Below are 21,871 nucleotides of genomic sequence, written 5' to 3'. Positions count from 1 at the left end.
ATCCGGACTGGAGGGAGACTCAGGCGGATCTGGACTAGAGGGAGACTGGAGGATCCGGACTGGAGGGAGACTCAGGCGGATCCGGACTGGAGGGAGACTCTGGCGGATCCGGACTGGAGGGAGACTCTGGCGGATCCGGATTGGAGGGAGACTCTGGAGGATCCGGACTGGAGGGAGACTCAGGCGGATCCGGACTGGAGGGAGACTCTGGCGGATCCGGACTAGAGGGAGACTCTGAAGGATCCGGACTGGGGGGAGACTCTGAAGGATCCGGACTGGAGGGAGACTCTGGCGGATCCGGACTGGAGGGAGACTCTGGAGGATCCGGGCAGACTGGCGGCTCGGGACAGACTGGCGGCTCGGGACAGATATTTTCTTAAATGTTTTCCAACCTCATATTTAAAAAGCTCCAAGTTATTACTGTATGAATTGTCATTGAAAGAGTTCTTCCAAAAGTGTGTAATTACATTCTTCATCTCCATCCTGACCAACTCATGTTTTAATATAGAGCTATTAAGCTTCCAGTAGGATGCTCTGCCAGGACCATTATCAGAGATAAACAGTGTAATGTCAGTATAAATAGCTCTATGGTCAGTAAGGACCATTATCAGAGATAAACAGTGTAATGTCAGTATAAATAGCTATATGACCAGTAAGGGGAGTGACCAGGATGTTAACAGAAATAGTCTGTTTATCAAAACATTTAGACACCAACCACAGATCTTTGGTGATTGTCTGCAGTGGGTCTTATTACTCCAAGTGAAAGACTCGTCATTAGGAAACTTTACTCTCCAAATATCTAGAATATCAAACCTTTCCATAAACTACCTCAAACTTGCATTCATAGAAGTGGACTGTTCCGGAGGCCAAACTAATATTCATAGAAGTGGACTGTTCCGGAGGCCAAACTAATATTCATAGAAGTGGACTCTTCCGGAGGCCAAACTAATATTCATAGAAGTGGACTGTTCCGGAGGCCATCTATCAATTAAAGTATTCGGAGAAATATTAAAATCCCCGACCTACTATAAGTAAAGCGTAAGTAAAGATTCAAGTAACTGATCGTTTTCAAGTTTGAAATAGTACCCATAAATGTTGGTAATAATAATGTTGTTACAGTTGATAACAAGAGAGAGAAAAAGTGATCAAAAGGGTCCTAGTCTGAGTGCAAAATACTTCCATTGAAGTGAATCTTTAGAGTGATAACTGCAGCAGAGCGTTCAGAAACATGCGGATCCTCCGTGCGATAAACTAACTGACCGCGAGTCATAACGCTGGTATTCACAACCACACTGATTTGTCTGGAACCAACACGGAGCAGGATTCACGGTTTCACGAGTCAAAACCTTTCCCTCCCCACGTGGATAGTCGAGTAAGACAATACAAGTGGGAACTTTCGTTTAGTTTTTTTTTGTAGTTTACTTTGGGCGCGAAGGGCTGTGTTGGGTGAGTAGAGAAAGTATAACGTGACATGAATGGGTGACGACGTACAAACACGCCTGTTGTGAAGGACATTCTGCTGCGTGTGTTTTTAACCTTGGTTCCGTGTTAATGTTTGATTTCAGAGCTCTACAAGGGAGAGGAGGAGGACGACTGAGACTGAAACGACAGTTGGTTTAGTCGAGGTAGGAACACGGGAGAATGGAGGTGCAGGTGCCAGGAATGCAGGTAAGAACAAACCTTTTTCTCCGTTTGTGTTCGATTTTACTCTGACCCTATGATATGTGTGTGTGTTATATATTATGTGTGTGTCGATTTGTGAACTGTTGTAGGGCTTTTGTAGTAAGAAGCGCAGTAGACTAGACACAGGTGTACGAGGACATCGCCAGCACTAGACTAAGGAAACAGCTTTTTGAGTAGCCAATATAAATTACAAGTTGATTGTCCAGCTGCCTGCAAATGTTTATTTATTTAAGTCAGTTAAGAACAAATTACTATTTAGGGCCGAGGATCAGTGGGTTAACTGTTCAGGGGCAGAAAGACATATATATATATTTTTTACCTTGTCAGCTCAGGGGTTCGATCTCGCAACCTTTCGAGCTACAAGTCCAATGCGCTAACCACTAGGCTACCTGCCGCCGCGATGATCTTTTTCTAACTGATAGTGTGATGTACAGTATTAGGGCCGCGCATGTTTTGGCTCGCATTTAATGTTCTATCTATGCCGTTGTTTGACTGACGATACAGATGGTAAGAGAGGGTTGTGTTTCCACAGGCGCATTATGTCACCACGTTTAACGCACCTTTTCGTTCCCGTATTGTTTAAACGTCTATTATATGTACCATTATGACGTCACCATCATAGAACTCTCAACGTTCACTTTTGTGCTTCTGGAGCAGATGGAATTATTTATTGAAAACAAATACCATGTACTGGATGGATGTATCAGGGGAAGTGTGTGTGTGTGTGTGTGTGTGTGTGTGTGTGTGTGTGTGTGTGTGTGTGTGTGTGTGTGTGTGTGTGTGTGTGTGTGTGTGTGTGTGTGTGTGTGTGTGTGTGTGTGTGTGTGTGTGCGTCTGTGTGTTTCCTCCTTCCTCCAGCTGGGTGACCCTAAACTAGGGTCTAAGGGTCAGTGTGCTCTGGGATTAAAAGCAACTGTCCATCTGTATCTACCAAAATGGCACCCTATTCCCTACATAGTGCACCACTTTTTAGAAGTAGTGCACTAGGGAATCGTGTAGCATTTGGTAGAGACACAGTGCTGGACCTTCCGTCTGTAGATGAGCTGACGCTGAGCTGGTCGTTCAGATGGATTCTGTTCACAAGGGATGTAACATTTATGGTAGGAATTTGTGATTGATTTATGTTAGACAGAGAGAGGGATGAAATTCAATCTCCTCCCTCTGTCTCTCTCTCTCTCTCTCTCTCTCTCTCAATTCAATTCAATTCAATTCAAGGGGCTTTATTACCATGGGAAACATGTGTTAACATTGCCAAAGCAAGTGAGGTAGACAACATACAAAGTGAATATATAAAGTGAAAAACAACAAAAATTAACAGTAAACATTACACATACAGAAGTTTCAAAACAGTAAAGACATTACAAATGTCATATTATATATATATAATGTACAAATAGTTAAAGGACACAAGATAAAATGAATAAGCATAAATATGGGTTGTATTTACAATGGTGTTTGTTCTTCACTGGTTGCCCTTTTCTCGTGGCAACAGGTCACAAATCTTGCTGCTGTGATGGAACACTGTGGAATTTCACCCAGTAGATATGGGAGTTTATCAAAATTGGGTTTGTTTTCGAATTCTTTGTGGATCTGTGTAATCTGGGGGAAATATGTATCTCTAATATGGTCATACATTGGGCAGGAGGTTAGGAAGTGCAGCTCAGTTTCCACCTCATTTTGTGGGCAGTGAGCACATAGCCTGTCTTCTCTTGAGAGCCATGTCTGCCTACGGCGGCCTTTCTCAATAGCAAGGCTATGCTCACTGAGTCTGTACATAGTCAAAGCTTTCCTTAATTTTGGGTCAGTCACAGTGGTCAGGTATTCTGCCGCTGTGTACTCTCTGTTTAGGGCCAAATAGCATTCTAGTTTTTGCTCTGTTTTTCTCTCTCTGTCTCTCTGTCTCTCTCTCTCTCTCTCTCTCTCTCTCTCTCTCTCTCTCTCTCTCTCTCTCTCTCTCTCTCTCTCTCTCTCTCTGTCTCTCTCTCTCTCTCTCTCTCTGTCTCTTTCTGTCTCTCTCTCTCTCTGTCTCTCTCTCTGTCTCTTTCTGTCCCTCTCTCTCTCTCTCTCTCTCTCTCTCTCTCTCTCTCTCTCTCTCTCTCTCTCTCTCTCTCTCTCTCTCTCTCTCTCTCTCTCTCTCTCTCTCTCTCTCTCTCTCTCTCTCTCTCTCTCTCTCTCTCTCTCTCTCTCTCTCTCTCTCTCTCTCTCTCTCTATCTCTAAACAAACGTAGTTTAACTCAGAAACCCAGAATATAACCTTGTTTTAGTCCACTGTTTATAAACAACGCTATTGTAAAGAAAGACTTTATAGCTTCAAAACGTAAAGTATCAAAAACATTACGAACATTGAATTATGGACTGCAGCTTCCAGCAGGAGCTGTGTTCAGCTCAGCACCTGTAGTGGTCTGACCAAGGTTAAAAATAACCAGCCTCTTTTATACACCTGCTGTAGCCAATGGAGGAGAACGGAAGTCTGCTATGCAAATTAGCCATTGTGACATAAGAGCTACCAATCACATTTCCCTATAAACTCCAAATAACTTATTAATGGGCAGGTCGAGGGAAAGTTCAACAGCTTTTATGATGTCATAGTCAGAGCCCTTTGTGACATCACAGTCCTAAATACAGATTTGTGTGATGTCATAAAGACAAAATTCTCTAGATTTGGAACAATATGAATGAGGACTCCATTTCAGTGGGAACCAGACATGTTCACCTCCAAAGAGCAGAAAATACAGGCTATATTCCAGGAAATATCTCCAATAACTTCCTCATACAATATAACACCTTGTTTTTATGACTGTATGGGTTAAAGGGTGATTCACACTGCTGTTGAGAACTTGGTCAATATTTGTGAGTGAGTGTGTGTGTGAGAGAGAGAGAGAGAGAGAGAGAGAGAGAGAGAGAGAGAGAGACAGAAAGAGACAGAAAGAGACAGAGAGAGAGAGAGAGAGAGAGAGAGAGAGAGAGAGAGAGAGAGAGAGAGAGAGAGAGAGAGAGAGAGAGAGAGAGAGAGAGAGAGAGAGAGAGAGAGAGAGAGAGAGAGAGAGAGAGAGAGAGAGAGAGAGATAGACAGAGACAGAGACAGAGAGAGATATCTCTCACACACATTGCCTGTGAGCATCAAAGGTGAACCAGTTGCAGCTCGAACAAGACATTAGTCAGCATTTCTCTGACTACGTTCCTCCATTGAGTCCAAAAAACTTCTGATTCCAGGAGGACTATGAGCTGTTGCTATCGATAAGGTGTCTGATTCATAACTTTCACCTCCAATAGAAGTAGAGGAACTTTTGTCAGAAGTTGCATGTTGTGAGCGCCGAGGGAACTTTCATTTAACATTACATTTAAGTCATTCAGCAGACGCTCTTATCCAGAGCGACTTACAAATTGGTGCATTCACCTTATGGCAGACATCCAGTGGAACAGTCACTTTACAATAGTGCATTTAAATCTTAAAGGGGGGGGGGGGGTGAGAAGGATTACTTATCCTATCCTAGGTATTCCTTAAAGAGGTGGGGTTTCAGGTGTCTCCGGAAGGTGGTGATTGACTCCGCTGTCCTGGCATCGTGAGGGAGTTTGTTCCACCATTGGGGGGCCAGAGCAGCGAACAGTTTTGACTGGGCTGAGCGGGAACTGTACTTCCTCAGTGGTAGGGAGGCGAGCAGGCCAGAGGTGGATGAACGCAGTGCCCTTGTTTGGGTGTAGGGCCTGATCAGAGCCTGGAGGTACTGAGGTGCCGTTCCCCTCACAGCTCCGTAGGCAAGCACCATGGTCTTTTAGCGGATGCGGGCTTCAACTGGAAGCCAGTGGAGAGAGCGGAGGAGCGGGGTGACGTGAGAGAACTTGGGAAGGTTGAACACCAGACGGGCTGCGGCGTTCTGGATGAGTTGTAGGGGTTTAATGGCACAGGCAGGGAGCCCAGCCAACAGCGAGTTGCAGTAATCCAGACGGGAGATGACAAGTGCCTGGATTAGGACCTGCGCCAGATAAATAGTTACATACAGATAAATAGTTAAGCAGTTAATTTAAACAACTAATTTGTAAGATAAATTATGGGTTAGAGAGAGATGATAACACCACTACATAGGTCTGATGGATTAGAGAGAGATGATAACACCACTACAGTCTGATGGATTAGAGAGAGATGATAACACCACTACAGTCTGATGGGTTAGAGATGATAACACCACTACAGTCTGATGGGTTAGAGATGATAACACCACTACAGTCTGATGGGTTAGAGATGATAACACCACTACAGTCTGAAAGGTTAGAGATGATAACACCACTACAGTCTGATGGGTTAGAGAGAGATGATAACACCACTACAGTCTGATAGGTTAGAGATGATAACACCACTACAGTCTGATGGGTTAGAGAGAGATGATAACACCACTACAGTCTGATGGGTTAGAGAGAGATGATAACACCACTACAGTCTGATGGGTTAGAGAGAGATGATAACACCACTACAGTCTGATGGGTTAGAGATGATAACACCACTACAGTCTGATGGGTTAGAGAGAGATGATAACACCACTACAGTCTGATGGGTTAGAGATGATAACACCACTACAGTCTGATGGGTTAGAGAGAGTTGATAACACCACTACAGTCTGATAGGTTAGAGATGATAACACCACTACAGTCTGATGGGTTAGAGATGATAACACCACTACAGTCTGATGGGTTAGAGATGATAACACCACTACAGTCTGATAGGTTAGAGATGATAACACCACTACAGTCTGATGGATTAGAGAGAGATGATAACACCACTACAGTCTGATGGGTTAGAGATGATAACACCACTACAGTCTGATGGGTTAGAGATGATAACACCACTACAGTCTGATAGGTTAGAGATGATAACACCACTACAGTCTGATGGGTTAGAGATGATAACACCACGACAGTCTGATGGGTTAGAGAGAGTTGATAACACCACTACAGTCTGATGGATTAGAGAGAGATGATAACACCACTACAGTCTGATGGGTTAGAGAGAGATGATAACACCACTACAGTCTGATGGGTTAGAGATGATAACACCACTACAGTCTGATAGGTTAGATATGATAACACCACTACAGTCTGATAGGTTAGAGAGAGATGATAACACCACTACAGTCTGATGGATTAGAGATGATAACACCACTACAGTCTGATGGATTAGAGAGAGAGAGATGATAACACCACTACAGTCTGATGGGTTAGAGAGAGAGAGAGATGATAACATCACTACAGTCTGATGGGTTAGAGAGAGTTGATAACACCACTACAGTCTGAAGGGTTAGAGATGATAACACCACTACAGTCTGATGGATTAGAGATGATAACACCACTACAGTCTGATGGGTTAGAGATGATAACACCACTACAGTCTGATGGGTTAGAGATGATAACACCACTACAGTCTGATGGGTTAGAGATGATAACACCACTACAGTCTGATGGGTTAGAGAGAGATGATAACACCACTACAGTCTGATGGGTTAGAGATGATAACACCACTACAGTCTGATGGGTTAGAGAGAGATGATAACACCACTACAGTCTGATGGGTTAGAGATGATAACACCACTACAGTCTGATGGGTTAGAGAGAGATGATAACACCACTACAGTCTGATGGATTAGAGAGAGATGATAACACCACTACAGTCTGATGGGTTAGAGAGAGATGATAACACCACTACAGTCTGATAGGTTAGAGATGATAACACCACTACAGTCTGATGGGTTAGAGAGAGATGATAACACCACTACAGTCTGATGGATTAGAGAGATGATAACACCACTACAGTCTGATGGGTTAGAGATGATAACACCACTACAGTCTGATGGGTTAGAGAGAGATGATAACACCACTACAGTCTGATGGGTTAGAGATGATAACACCACTACAGTCTGATGGATTAGAGAGAGATGATAACACCACTACAGTCTGATGGGTTAGAGAGAGATGATAACACCACTACAGTCTGATGGGTTAGAGATGATAACACCACTACAGTCTGATGGGTTAGAGATGATAACACCACTACAGTCTGATGGGTTAGAGATGATAACACCACTACAGTCTGATGGGTTAGAGATGATAACACCACTACAGTCTGATGGATTAGAGAGAGATGATAACACCACTACAGTCTGATGGGTTAGAGATGATAACACCACTACAGTCTGATGGGTTAGAGATGATAACACCACTACAGTCTGATGGGTTAGAGAGAGATGATAACACCACTACAGTCTGATGGGTTAGAGAGAGATGATAACACCACTACAGTCTGATGGGTTAGAGATGATAACACCACTACAGTCTGATGGATTAGAGAGAGATGATAACACCACTACAGTCTGATGGGTTAGAGAGAGATGATAACACCACTACAGTCTGATGGGTTAGAGATGATAACACCACTACAGTCTGATGGGTTAGAGATGATAACACCACTACAGTCTGATGGATTAGAGAGAGATGATAACACCACTACAGTCTGATGGATTAGAGAGAGATGATAACACCACTACAGTCTGATGGGTTAGAGAGAGATGATAACACCACTACAGTCTGATGGGTTAGAGATGATAACACCACTACAGTCTGATGGATTAGAGAGAGATGATAACACCACTACAGTCTGATGGATTAGAGAGAGATGATAACACCACTACAGTCTGATGGATTAGAGAGAGATGATAACACCACTACAGTCTGATGGGTTAGAGAGAGATGATAACACCACTACAGTCTGATGGGTTAGAGATGATAACACCACTACAGTCTGATGGGTTAGAGATGATAACACCACTACAGTCTGATAGGTTAGAGATGATAACACCACTACAGTCTGATGGGTTAGAGAGAGATGATAACACCACTACAGTCTGATGGATTAGAGAGAGATGATAACACCACTACAGTCTGATGGGTTAGAGATGATAACACCACTACAGTCTGATGGATTAGAGAGAGATGATAACACCACTACAGTCTGATGGGTTAGAGATGATAACACCACTACAGTCTGATAGGTTAGAGATGATAACACCACTACAGTCTGATGGGTTAGAGATGATAACACCACTACAGTCTGATAGGTTAGAGAGAGATGATACCACTACAGTCTGATGGGTTAGAGAGAGATGATAACACCACTACAGTCTGATGGGTTAGAGAGAGATGATAACACCACTACAGTCTGATGGGTTAGAGATGATAACACCACTACAGTCTGATGGGTTAGAGATGATAACACCACTACAGTCTGATGGGTTAGAGATGATAACACCACTACAGTCTGATGGGTTAGAGAGATGATAACACCACTACAGTCTGATGGGTTAGAGATGATAACACCACTACAGTCTGATGGGTTAGAGATGATAACACCACTACAGTCTGATGGGTTAGAGATGATAACACCACTACAGTCTGATAGGTTAGAGATGATAACACCACTACAGTCTGATGGGTTAGAGATGATAACACCACTACAGTCTGATGGGTTAGAGAGAGATGATAACACCACTACAGTCTGATGGGTTAGAGATGATAACACCACTACAGTCTGATGGATTAGAGAGAGATGATAACACCACTACAGTCTGATGGGTTAGAGAGAGATGATAACACCACTACAGTCTGATGGGTTAGAGAGAGATGATAACACCACTACAGTCTGATGGGTTAGAGATGATAACACCACTACAGTCTGATGGGTTAGAGATGATAACACCACTACAGTCTGATGGGTTAGAGAGAGATGATAACACCACTACAGTCTGATGGGTTAGAGATGATAACACCACTACAGTCTGATAGGTTAGAGAGAGATGATAAGACCACTCCCTCCCCCCTTTCATTTACCTCTCCGGCTCCCTGCTCCTCCCTCTCCCCCATCCCCCAGAGTTCCCAGGTAGACCCCGAGGAACTTTTCACCAAGTTGGAGCGAATCGGTAAAGGATCGTTTGGTGAGGTCTTCAAAGGCATCGATAATCGCACCCAGAGCGTAGTAGCCATTAAGGTAAGAAGCAGTACTAAGACATTATAGTACTACATTACAGTACTAATGCATTATAGTACTACATTACAGTACTAAGGCATTATAGTACTACATTACAGTACTAATGCATTACAGTACTACATTACAGTACTAAGACATTATAGTACTACATTACAGTACTAAGGCATTATTGTACTACATTACAGTACTAAGGCATTAGACAGGCATTTCTCATTTGATTGATAGATTTTTTTATGTCTGAAATATTTTGCTTCTTTAAGACTATAGATCTGGAAGAGGCCGAAGATGATATTGAAGATATACAACAAGAGATCACCGTACTGAGTCAATGTGACAGTCCCTATGTCACCAAGTACTATGGGTCATACCTAAAGGTGAGGATAGGAACACACACACACACACACACACACACACACACACACACACACACACACACACACACACACACACACACACACACACACACACACACACACACACACTGCAGCTACAACTCTCTGTCTGTCTCTTAGGGCAGTAAACTATGGATCATCATGGAGTATCTAGGAGGGGGCTCAGCTCTAGACCTGGTAAGTGTGTGTATGTGTGATGGTTCATTTTATGAAAGTGTGTGTGTGTGTGAGATGTGTGTGTGTTCAGTTGCGTGCAGGTCCGTTTGATGAGTGCCAGATTGCCACCATGCTGAGGGAGATTCTGAAGGGTCTGGACTATCTTCACTCGGAGAAGAAGATTCACAGAGATATTAAAGGTATGAGGAGTGTTGCTCTTCGGGCACAGACAGTTCCTTACATGTGGTGTTGCCAGGGGTGTGTGTTTAACACTGTGTGTGGAGGTAGTTAACCAGTAGTTAACCAGTAGCACAGTAAACCAGTGGTTAACCAGTAGCACCGTAAACCAGTAGTTAACCAGGAGCACAGTAAACTAGTAGTTAACCAGTAGTTAACCCATAGCACAGTAAACCAGTAGTTAACCCGTAGCACAGTAAACCAGTAGTTAACCTGTAACACAGTAAACCAGTAGTTAACCAGGAGCATAGTAAACCCATAGTTAACCAGTGGTTAACCAGTAGTTAACCAGGAGTATAGTAAACCCATAGTTAACCAGTAGTTAACCAGTAGCATAGTAACCCAGTAGTTAACCAGTAGCATAGTAAACCCATAGTTAACCAGTAGTTAACCAGTAGCATAGTAACCCGGTAGTTAACCAGTAGCATAGTAACCCAGTAGTTAACCAGTAGCATAGTAAACCAGTAGTTAACCAGTAGTTAACCAGTAGCACAGTAAACCAGTAGTTAACCAGTAGCACAGTAAACCAGTAGTTAACCAGTATCATAGTAAATCAGTAGTTAACCAGTAGCATAGTAAACCAGTAGTTAACCAGTAGTTAACCAGGAGCATAGTAAACCCATAGTTAACCAGTAGTTAACCAGTAGCATAGTAACCCAGTAGTTAACCAGTAGCATAGTAAACCAGTAGTTAACCAGTAGTTAACCAGTAGTTAACCAGTAGCACAGTAAACCAGTAGTTAACCAGTAGCACAGTAAACCAGTAGTTAACCAGTATCATAGTAAACCAGTAGTTAACCAGTAGCATAGTAAACCAGTAGTTCACCAGTATCATAGTAAACCAGTAGTTAACCAGTAGCATAGTAAACCAGTAGTTAACCTGTAGCATAGTAAACCAGTAGTTAACCAGTAGCATGGTAAACCAGTAGTTAACCAGTAGCATAGTAAACCAGTAGTTAACCAGTAGCACAGTAAACCAGTAGTTAACCAGTATCATAGTAAACCAGTAGTTAACCAGTAGCATAGTAAACCAGTAGTTAACCTGTAGCATAGTAAACCAGTAGTTAACCAGTAGCATGGTAAACCAGTAGTTAACCAGTAGCATAGTAAACCAGTAGCATAGTAAACCAGTAGTTAACCAGTAGCATAGTAAACCAGTAGTTAACCAGTAGCATAGTAAACCAGTAGCATAGTAAACCAGTAGTTAACCAGTAGCATAGTAAACCAGTAGTTAACCAGTAGCATAGTAAACCAGTAGCATAGTAAACCAGTAGTTAACCTGTAGCATAGTAAACCAGTAGTTAACCAGTAGCATGGTAAACCAGTAGTTAACCAGTAGCATAGTAAACCAGTAGCATAGTAAACCAGTAGTTAACCAGTAGCATAGTAAACCAGTAGTTAACCAGTAGCATAGTAAACCAGTAGTTCACCAGTAGCATAGTAAACCAGTAGTTAACCAGTAGCACAGTAAACCAGTAGTTAACCAGTAGCACAGTAGTTAACCATTAGCACAGTAAACCAGTAGTTAACCAGTCGTTAACCAGTAGCATAGTAAACCAGTAGTTAACCAGTAGCATAGTAAACCAGTAGTTAACCAGTAGATACTGACTGGTGTTCTGATCCACACCAGATACTGACTGGTTTTTTGATCCACACCAGATACTGACTGGTGTTCTGATCCACACCAGATACTGACTGGTGTTCTGATCCACACCAGATACTGACTGCGTTTCTGATCACACCAGATACTGACTGGTGTTCTGATCCACACCAGATACTGACTGGTTTTCTGATCCACACCAGATACTGACTGGTGTTCTGATCCACACCAGATACTGACTGGTTTTCTGATCCACACCAGATACTGACTGGTGTTCTGATCCACACCAGATACTGACTGGTGTTCTGATCCACACCAGATACTGACTGGTGTTCTGATCCACACCAGATACTGACTGGTGTTCTGATCCACACCAGATACTGACTGGTGTTCTGATCCACACCAGATACTGACTGGTGTTCTGATCCACACCAGATACTGACTGGTGTTCTGATCCACACCAGATACTGACTGGTGTTCTGATCCACACCCCTACTTTTTATTTTTAAATGTATCTGTGATCAACAGATGTTTATCAGTATTCCCAGTCATGTGAAATCCACAGATTAGGGAACAATTTAATTCATTGAATGATTTTCATTATATGAACTGTAACTCAGTAAAATAAAATTAAAAGTAAAAAAAAAAGAAAAAAAAAGTAAAATATTAGAAATGGTTTTATATTTATGTTCACTATTACTCACACTACAAAAGTGAAATGTCTCCCCTCTCCTCTCCTCTCCTCTCCTCTCCTCTCCTCTCCTCTCCTCTCCTCTCTTCTCCTCTCCTCCTCTCCTCTCCTCTCCTCTCCCCCTCTCTCCCTCTCTCCCTCTCTCTCTCTCCCCTCCTCTCCCCCTCTCTCCTCTCTCCCCCTCTCTCCTCTCCCCTCTCTCTCCTCTCCCCTCTCTCTCTCCTCTCCCCTCTCTCTCTCCCTCCTCCTCTCTCCCCCTCTCCTCTCCCCTCTCCCCTCTCTCCTCTCCCCCTCTCTCTCCTCCCCCCTCTCTCTCCTCCCTCTCTCTCCCTCTCCCCTCTCTCTCCTCTCTCCCCTCTCTCTCTCCTCTCTCCTCTCTCCCCCTCTCTCCTCTCCCCTCTCTCTCCTCTCCCCCTCTCTCTCCTCTCCTCTCTCTCTCTCTCCCTCTCCCCTCTCTCTCTCTCCCCTCTCTCCTCTTCCCCCTCTCTCTCTCTCTCTCTCTCCTCTCTCCCCTCTCTTTCCTCTCTCCCCCTCTCTCTCCCCCTCCCCCCTCCCCTCTCTCCCTCTCCCCTCTCTCTCTCCTCTCCCCTCTCTCTCCTCTCCCCTCTCTCTCCTCTCCCCTCTCTCTCCCCTCCCCTCTCTCTCCTCTCCCCTCTCTCTCCTCTCTCCCCTCTCTCTCTCCTCTCTCCCCCCTCTCTCCTCTCCCCCCTCTCTCTCCTCTCCCCTCTCTGAAGCTGCCAACATCCTCCTCTCTGAGCAGGGGGAGGTGAAGCTAGCAGACTTTGGAGTGGCTGGACAGCTGACCGACACCCAGATGAAGAGAGAGACATTTGTAGGCACACCGTTCTGGATGGCACCTGAAGTCATACAACAGTCTTCTTATGATCACAAGGTAGAGAGACATTTGTAGGCACACCGTTCTGGATGGCACCTGAAGTCATACAACAGTCTTCTTATGATCACAAGGTAGAGAGAGACATTTGTAGGCACACCGTTCATGGTGTATTAGGTTGCTTTCGTGTCGGGAAGGGTGGTTGACTGTCTGGGAGGGTGGGGTGGTTGACTGTCTGGGAGGGTGGGGTGGTTGACTGTCTAGGAGGGTGGTGTGGTTGACTGTCTGGGAGGGTGGGGTGGTTGACTGTCTGGGAGGGTGGGGTGGTTGACTGTCTAGGAGGGTGGTGTGGTTGACTGTCTGGGAGGGTGGGGTGGTTGACTGTCTAGGAGGGTGGTGTGGTTGACTGTCTGGGAGGGTGTGGTTGACTGTCTGGGAGGGTGGTGTGGTTGACTGTCTGGGAGGGTGGGGTGGTTGACTGTCTGGGAGGGTGGGGTGGTTGACTGTCTGGGAGGGTGGGGTGGTTGACTGTCTGGGAGGGTGGGGTGGTTGACTGTCTGGGAGGGTGGGGTGGTTGACTGTCTGGGAGGGTGGTGTGGTTGACTGTCTGGGAGGGTGGGGTGGTTGACTGTCTGGGAGGGTGGGGTGGTTGACTGTCTGGGAGGGTGGGGTGGTTGACTGTCTGGGAGGGTGGTGTGGTTGACTGTCTGGGAGGGTGGTGTGGTTGACTGTCTGGGAGGGTGGGGTGGTTGACTGTCTGGGAGGGTGGGGTGGTTGACTGTCTGGGAGGGTGGGGTGGTTGGTGGGAGGGTGGGGTGGTTGACTGTCTAGGAGGGTGGTGTGGTTGACTGTCTGGGAGGGTGGGGTGGTTGACTGTCTGGGAGGGTGGTGTGGTTGACTGTCTGGGAGGGTCTGGGAGGGTGGGGTGGTTGACTGTCTGGGAGGGTGGGGTGGTTGACTGTCTGGGAGGGTGAGGTGGTTGACTGTCTGGGAGGGTGAGGTGGTTGACTGTCTAGGAGGGTGGGGTGGTTGACTGTCTAGGAGGGTGGGGTGGTTGACTGTCTAGGAGGGTGGGGTGGTTGACTGTCTAGGAGGGAGGGGTGGTTGACTGTCTAGGAGGGAGGGGTGGTTGACTGTCTGGGAGGGTGGTGTGGTTGACTGTCTAGGAGGGAGGGGTGGTTGACTGTCTAGGAGGGTGGTGTGGTTGACTGTCTGGGAGGGTGGGGTGGTTGACTGTCTAGGAGGGTGGTGTGGTTGACTGTCTAGGAGGGTGGTGTGGTTGACTGTCTAGGAGGGTGGTGTGGTTCAACTTCATATGCCAGTCAGGGAGACTTCCTCCTCTGTGTGTGTCTGTAACGGAGTATCTATAATGGAGTGTCTATAATGGAGTGTCTATAATGGAGTGTCTATATAATTGATTGTCTATATAATGGAGTGTCTATATAATGGAGTGTCTATATGATGGAGTGTCTATATCATTGAGTGTCTATAATGGATTGTCTATAATGGAGTGTCTATATAATGGACTGTCTATAATGGAGTGTCTATATAATGGACTGTCTATATAATTGATTGTCTATATAATGGTGTGTCTATATAATGGTGTGTCTATATAATGGAGTGTCTATATAACGGAGTGTCTATATAACGGAGTGTCTATATGACGGAGTGTCTATATGACGGAGTGTCTATATAATTGATTGTCTATATAATGGAGTGTCTATATAATGGAGTGTCTATATAATGGAGTGTCTATATAATGGAGTGTCTATATAACGGAGTGTCTATATAATTGATTGTCTATATAATGGAGTGTCTATATAATGGAGTGTCTATATAATGGAGTGTCTATATAATGGAGTGTCTATATAATTGATTGTCTATATAATGGAGTGTCTATGTAATGGAGTGTCTATATAATGGAGTGTCTATATAATATATATATATAATTGATTGTCTATATAATGGAGTGTCTATATAATGGAGTGTCTATATAATGGAGTGTCTATATAATGGAGTGTCTATGTAATGGAGTGTCTATATAATGGAGTGTCTATATAATGGAGTGTCTATATAATGGAGTGTCTATATAATGGAGTGTCTATATAATGGAGTGTCTATAATGGAGTGTCTATAATGGAGTGTCTATATGATGGAGTGTCTATATAATGGAGTGTCTATATAATGGAGTATCTGTAATGGAGTGTCTATATAATGGAGTGTCTATATAATGGAGTGTCTATAGTGGAGTGTCTATATAATGGAGTATCTATAATGGAGTGTCTATATGATGGAGTGTCTATATAATGGAGTATCTGTCATGGAGTGTCTATAATGGAGTGTCTATATAATGGAGTATCTGTAATGGAGTGTCTATATGATGGAGTGTCTATATAATGGAGTGTCTATATAATGGAGTGTCTATATAATTGATTGTCTATATAATGGAGTGTCTGTAATGGAGTGTCTATATAATGGAGTGTCTATATAATGGAGTGTCTGTAAGGGAGTGTCTATATAATGGAGTATCTGAAATGGAGTGTCTATATGATGGAGTGTCTATGTAATGGAGTGTCTATATAATGGAGTGTCTATATAATGGAGTGTCTATATAATGGAGTATCTGTCATGGAGTGTCTATAATGGAGTGTCTATATAATGGAGTATCTATAATGGAGTGTCTATATGATGGAGTGTCTATATAATGGAGTGTCTATATAATGGAGTATCTGTCATGGAGTGTCTATAATGGAGTGTCTATATAATGGAGTATCTGTAATGGAGTGTCTATATGATGGAGTGTCTATATAATTGATTGTCTATATAATGGAGTGTCTATATAATGGAGTGTCTATATAATGGAGTGTCTGTAATGGAGTGTCTATATAATGGAGTGTCTATATAATGGAGTATCTGTAATGGAGTGTCTATATGATGGAGTGTCTATATAATGGAGTGTCTATATAATGGAGTGTCTATATAATTGATTGTCTATATAATGGAGTGTCTGTAATGGAGTGTCTATATAATGGAGTGTCTATATAATGGAGTGTCTGTAATGGAGTGTCTATATAATGGAGTGTCTATATAATGGAGTATCTGTAATGGAGTGTCTATATGATGGAGTGTCTATGTAATGGAGTGTCTATATAATGGAGTGTCTATATAATGGAGTGTCTATATAATGGAGTGTCTATATAATGGAGTATCTGTCATGGAGTGTCTATAATGGAGTATCTATAATGGAGTGTCTATATGATGGAGTGTCTATATAATGGAGTGTCTATATAATTGATTGTCTATATAATGGAGTGTCTGTAATGGAGTGTCTATATAATGGAGTGTCTATATAATTGATTGTCTATATAATGGAGTGTCTATATAATGTAGTGTCTGTAATGGAGTGTCTATATAATGGAGTGTCTATATAATGGAGTATCTGTAATGGAGTGTCTATATGATGGAGTGTCTATGTAATGGAGTGTCTATATAATGGAGTGTCTATATAATGGAGTGTCTATATAATGGAGTATCTGTCATGGAGTGTCTATAATGGAGTGTCTATATAATGGAGTATCTGTAATGGAGTGTCTATATGATGGAGTGTCTATATAATTGATTGTCTATATAATGGAGTGTCTATATAATGGAGTGTCTATAATGGAGTGTCTATATAATGGAGTATCTATAATGGAGTGTCTATATGATGGAGTGTCTATATAATGGAGTGTCTATATAATGGAGTATCTGTCATGGAGTGTCTATAATGGAGTGTCTATATAATGGAGTATCTGTAATGGAGTGTCTATATGATGGAGTGTCTATATAATTGATTGTCTATATAATGGAGTGTCTATATAATGGAGTGTCTATATAATGGAGTGTCTGTAATGGAGTGTCTATATAATGGAGTGTCTATATAATGGAGTATCTGTAATGGAGTGTCTATATGATGGAGTGTCTATATAATGGAGTGTCTATATAATTGATTGTCTATATAATGGAGTGTCTGTAATGGAGTGTCTATATAATGGAGTGTCTATATAATGGAGTGTCTGTAATGGAGTGTCTATATAATGGAGTGTCTATATAATGGAGTATCTGTAATGGAGTGTCTATATGATGGAGTGTCTATGTAATGGAGTGTCTATATAATGGAGTGTCTATATAATGGAGTGTCTATATAATGGAGTATCTGTCATGGAGTGTCTATAATGGAGTGTCTATATAATGGAGTATCTATAATGGAGTGTCTATATGATGGAGTGTCTATATAATGGAGTGTCTATATAATTGATTGTCTATATAATGGAGTGTCTGTAATGGAGTGTCTATATAATGGAGTGTCTATATAATTGATTGTCTATATAATGGAGTGTCTATATAATGGAGTGTCTGTAATGGAGTGTCTATATAATGGAGTGTCTATATAATGGAGTATCTGTAATGGAGTGTCTATATGATGGAGTGTCTATGTAATGGAGTGTCTATATAATGGAGTGTCTATATAATGGAGTATCTGTCATGGAGTGTCTATAATGGAGTGTCTATATAATGGAGTATCTATAATGGAGTGTCTATATGATGGAGTGTCTATATAATGGAGTATCTGTCATGGAGTGTCTATAATGGAGTGTCTAAATAATGGAGTATCTGTAATGGAGTGTCTATATGATGGAGTGTCTATATAATGGAGTGTCTATATGATGGAGTATCTATATAATGGAGTATCTGTCATGGAGTGTCTATAATGGAGTGTCTAAATAATGGAGTATCTGTAATGGAGTGTCTATATGATGGAGTGTCTATATAATGGAGTGTCTATATAATGGAGTATCTGTCATGGAGTGTCTATAATGGAGTGTCTATATAATGGAGTATCTGTAATGGAGTGTCTATATGATGGAGTGTCTATATAATTGATTGTCTATATAATGGAGTGTCTATATAATGGAGTGTCTATATAATGGAGTGTCTGTAATGGAGTGTCTATATAATGGAGTGTCTATATAATGGAGTATCTGTAATGGAGTGTCTATATGATGGAGTGTCTATATAATGGAGTGTCTATATAATGGAGTGTCTATATAATTGATTGTCTATATAATGGAGTGTCTGTAATGGAGTGTCTATATAATGGAGTGTCTGTAATGGAGTGTCTATATAATGGAGTGTCTATATAATGGAGTATCTGTAATGGAGTGTCTATATGATGGAGTGTCTATGTAATGGAGTGTCTATATAATGGAGTGTCTATATAATGGAGTGTCTATATAATGGAGTGTCTATATAATGGAGTATCTGTCATGGAGTGTCTATAATGGAGTGTCTATATAATGGAGTATCTATAATGGAGTGTCTATATGATGGAGTGTCTATATAATGGAGTGTCTATATAATTGATTGTCTATATAATGGAGTGTCTGTAATGGAGTGTCTATATAATGGAGTGTCTATATAATTGATTGTCTATATAATGGAGTGTCTATATAATGGAGTGTCTGTAATGGAGTGTCTATATAATGGAGTGTCTATATAATGGAGTATCTGTAATGGAGTGTCTATGTGATGGAGTGTCTATGTAATGGAGTGTCTATATAATGGAGTGTCTATATAATGGAGTGTCTATATAATGGAGTATCTGTCATGGAGTGTCTATAATGGAGTGTCTATATAATGGAGTATCTGTAATGGAGTGTCTATATGATGGAGTGTCTATATAATTGATTGTCTATATAATGGAGTGTCTATATAATGGAGTGTCTACAATGGAGTGTCTATATAATGGAGTGTCTATATGATGGAGTGTCTATATAATGGAGTGTCTATATAATGGGGTATCTGTCATGGAGTGTCTATAATGGAGTGTCTATATAATGGAGTATCTGTAATGGAGTGTCTATATGATGGAGTGTCTATATAATTGATTGTCTATATAATGGAGTGTCTATATAATGGAGTGTCTGTAATGGAGTGTCTATATAATGGAGTGTCTATATAATGGAGTATCTGTAATGGAGTGTCTATATGATGGAGTGTCTATATAATGGAGTGTCTATATAATGGAGTGTCTATATAATTGATTGTCTATATAATGGAGTGTCTGTAATGGAGTGTCTATATAATGGAGTGTCTATATAATGGAGTGTCTGTAATGGAGTGTCTATATAATGGAGTGTCTATATAATGGAGTATCTGTAATGGAGTGTCTATATGATGGAGTGTCTATGTAATGGAGTGTCTATATAATGGAGTGTCTATATAATGGAGTGTCTATATAATGGAGTATCTGTCATGGAGTGTCTATAATGGAGTGTCTATATAATGGAGTATCTATAATGGAGTGTCTATATGATGGAGTGTCTATATAATGGAGTGTCTATATAATTGATTGTCTATATAATGGAGTGTCTGTAATGGAGTGTCTATATAATGGAGTGTCTATATAATTGATTGTCTATATAATGGAGTGTCTATATAATGGAGTGTCTGTAATGGAGTGTCTATATAATGGAGTGTCTATATAATGGAGTATCTGTAATGGAGTGTCTATATGATGGAGTGTCTATGTAATGGAGTGTCTATATAATGGAGTGTCTATATGATGGAGTGTCTATATAATGGAGTGTCTATATAATTGATTGTCTATATAATGGAGTGTCTGTAATGGAGTGTCTATATAATGGAGTGTCTATATAATTGATTGTCTATATAATGGAGTGTCTATATAATGTAGTGTCTGTAATGGAGTGTCTATATAATGGAGTGTCTATATAATGGAGTATCTGTAATGGAGTGTCTATATGATGGAGTGTCTATGTAATGGAGTGTCTATATAATGGAGTGTCTATATAATGGAGTATCTGTCATGGAGTGTCTATAATGGAGTGTCTATATAATGGAGTATCTGTAATGGAGTGTCTATATGATGGAGTGTCTATATAATTGATTGTCTATATAATGGAGTGTCTATATAATGGAGTGTCTATAATGGAGTGTCTATATAATGGAGTATCTATAATGGAGTGTCTATATGATGGAGTGTCTATATAATGGAGTGTCTATATAATGGAGTATCTGTCATGGAGTGTCTATAATGGAGTGTCTATATAATGGAGTATCTGTAATGGAGTGTCTATATGATGGAGTGTCTATATAATTGATTGTCTATATAATGGAGTGTCTATATAATGGAGTGTCTATATAATGGAGTGTCTGTAATGGAGTGTCTATATAATGGAGTGTCTATATAATGGAGTATCTGTAATGGAGTGTCTATATGATGGAGTGTCTATATAATGGAGTGTCTATATAATGGAGTGTCTATATAATTGATTGTCTATATAATGGAGTGTCTGTAATGGAGTGTCTATATAATGGAGTGTCTATATAATGGAGTGTCTGTAATGGAGTGTCTATATAATGGAGTGTCTATATAATGGAGTATCTGTAATGGAGTGTCTATATGATGGAGTGTCTATGTAATGGAGTGTCTATATAATGGAGTGTCTATATAATGGAGTGTCTATATAATGGAGTGTCTATATAATGGAGTATCTGTCATGGAGTGTCTATAATGGAGTGTCTATATAATGGAGTATCTATAATGGAGTGTCTATATGATGGAGTGTCTATATAATGGAGTGTCTATATAATTGATTGTCTATATAATGGAGTGTCTGTAATGGAGTGTCTATATAATGGAGTGTCTATATAATTGATTATCTATATAATGGAGTGTCTATATAATGGAGTGTCTATATAATGGAGTGTCTATATAATGGAGTATCTGTAATGGAGTGTCTATATGATGGAGTGTCTATGTAATGGAGTGTCTATATAATGGAGTGTCTATATAATGGAGTGTCTATATAATGGAGTATCTGTCATGGAGTGTCTATAATGGAGTGTCTATATAATGGAGTATCTATAATGGAGTGTCTATATGATGGAGTGTCTATATAATGGAGTATCTGTCATGGAGTGTCTATAATGGAGTGTCTAAATAATGGAGTATCTGTAATGGAGTGTCTATATGATGGAGTGTCTATATAATGGAGTGTCTATATGATGGAGTGTCTATATAATGGAGTATCTGTAATGGAGTGTCTATATGATGGAGTGTCTATATAATGGAGTATCTGTAATGGAGTGTCTATATAATGGAGTGTCTGTATAATGGAGTGTCTATATAATGGAGTGTCTATATAATGGAGTATCTGTAATGGAGTGTCTATATAATGGAGTATCTA

General features: G+C 41.2%; 1 pseudogene; it reads left to right on the top strand.

Annotated features, from left to right (window-relative positions):
• Nucleotides 1-799: 799 nt before the first annotated feature.
• LOC118381303 (serine/threonine-protein kinase 26-like) overlaps nt 800-21,871 on the top strand; it is a 26,783-nt pseudogene continuing 5,711 nt past the window's right edge.

The sequence above is a fragment of the Oncorhynchus keta genome, chromosome 35 (assembly GCF_023373465.1).
Source record: "Oncorhynchus keta strain PuntledgeMale-10-30-2019 chromosome 35, Oket_V2, whole genome shotgun sequence".
NCBI classification, from domain to species: domain Eukaryota; kingdom Metazoa; phylum Chordata; class Actinopteri; order Salmoniformes; family Salmonidae; genus Oncorhynchus; species Oncorhynchus keta.
The sequence above is the reverse complement of the archived record's forward strand: the minus strand, read 5'-3'. Positions and strand labels throughout refer to the sequence as shown.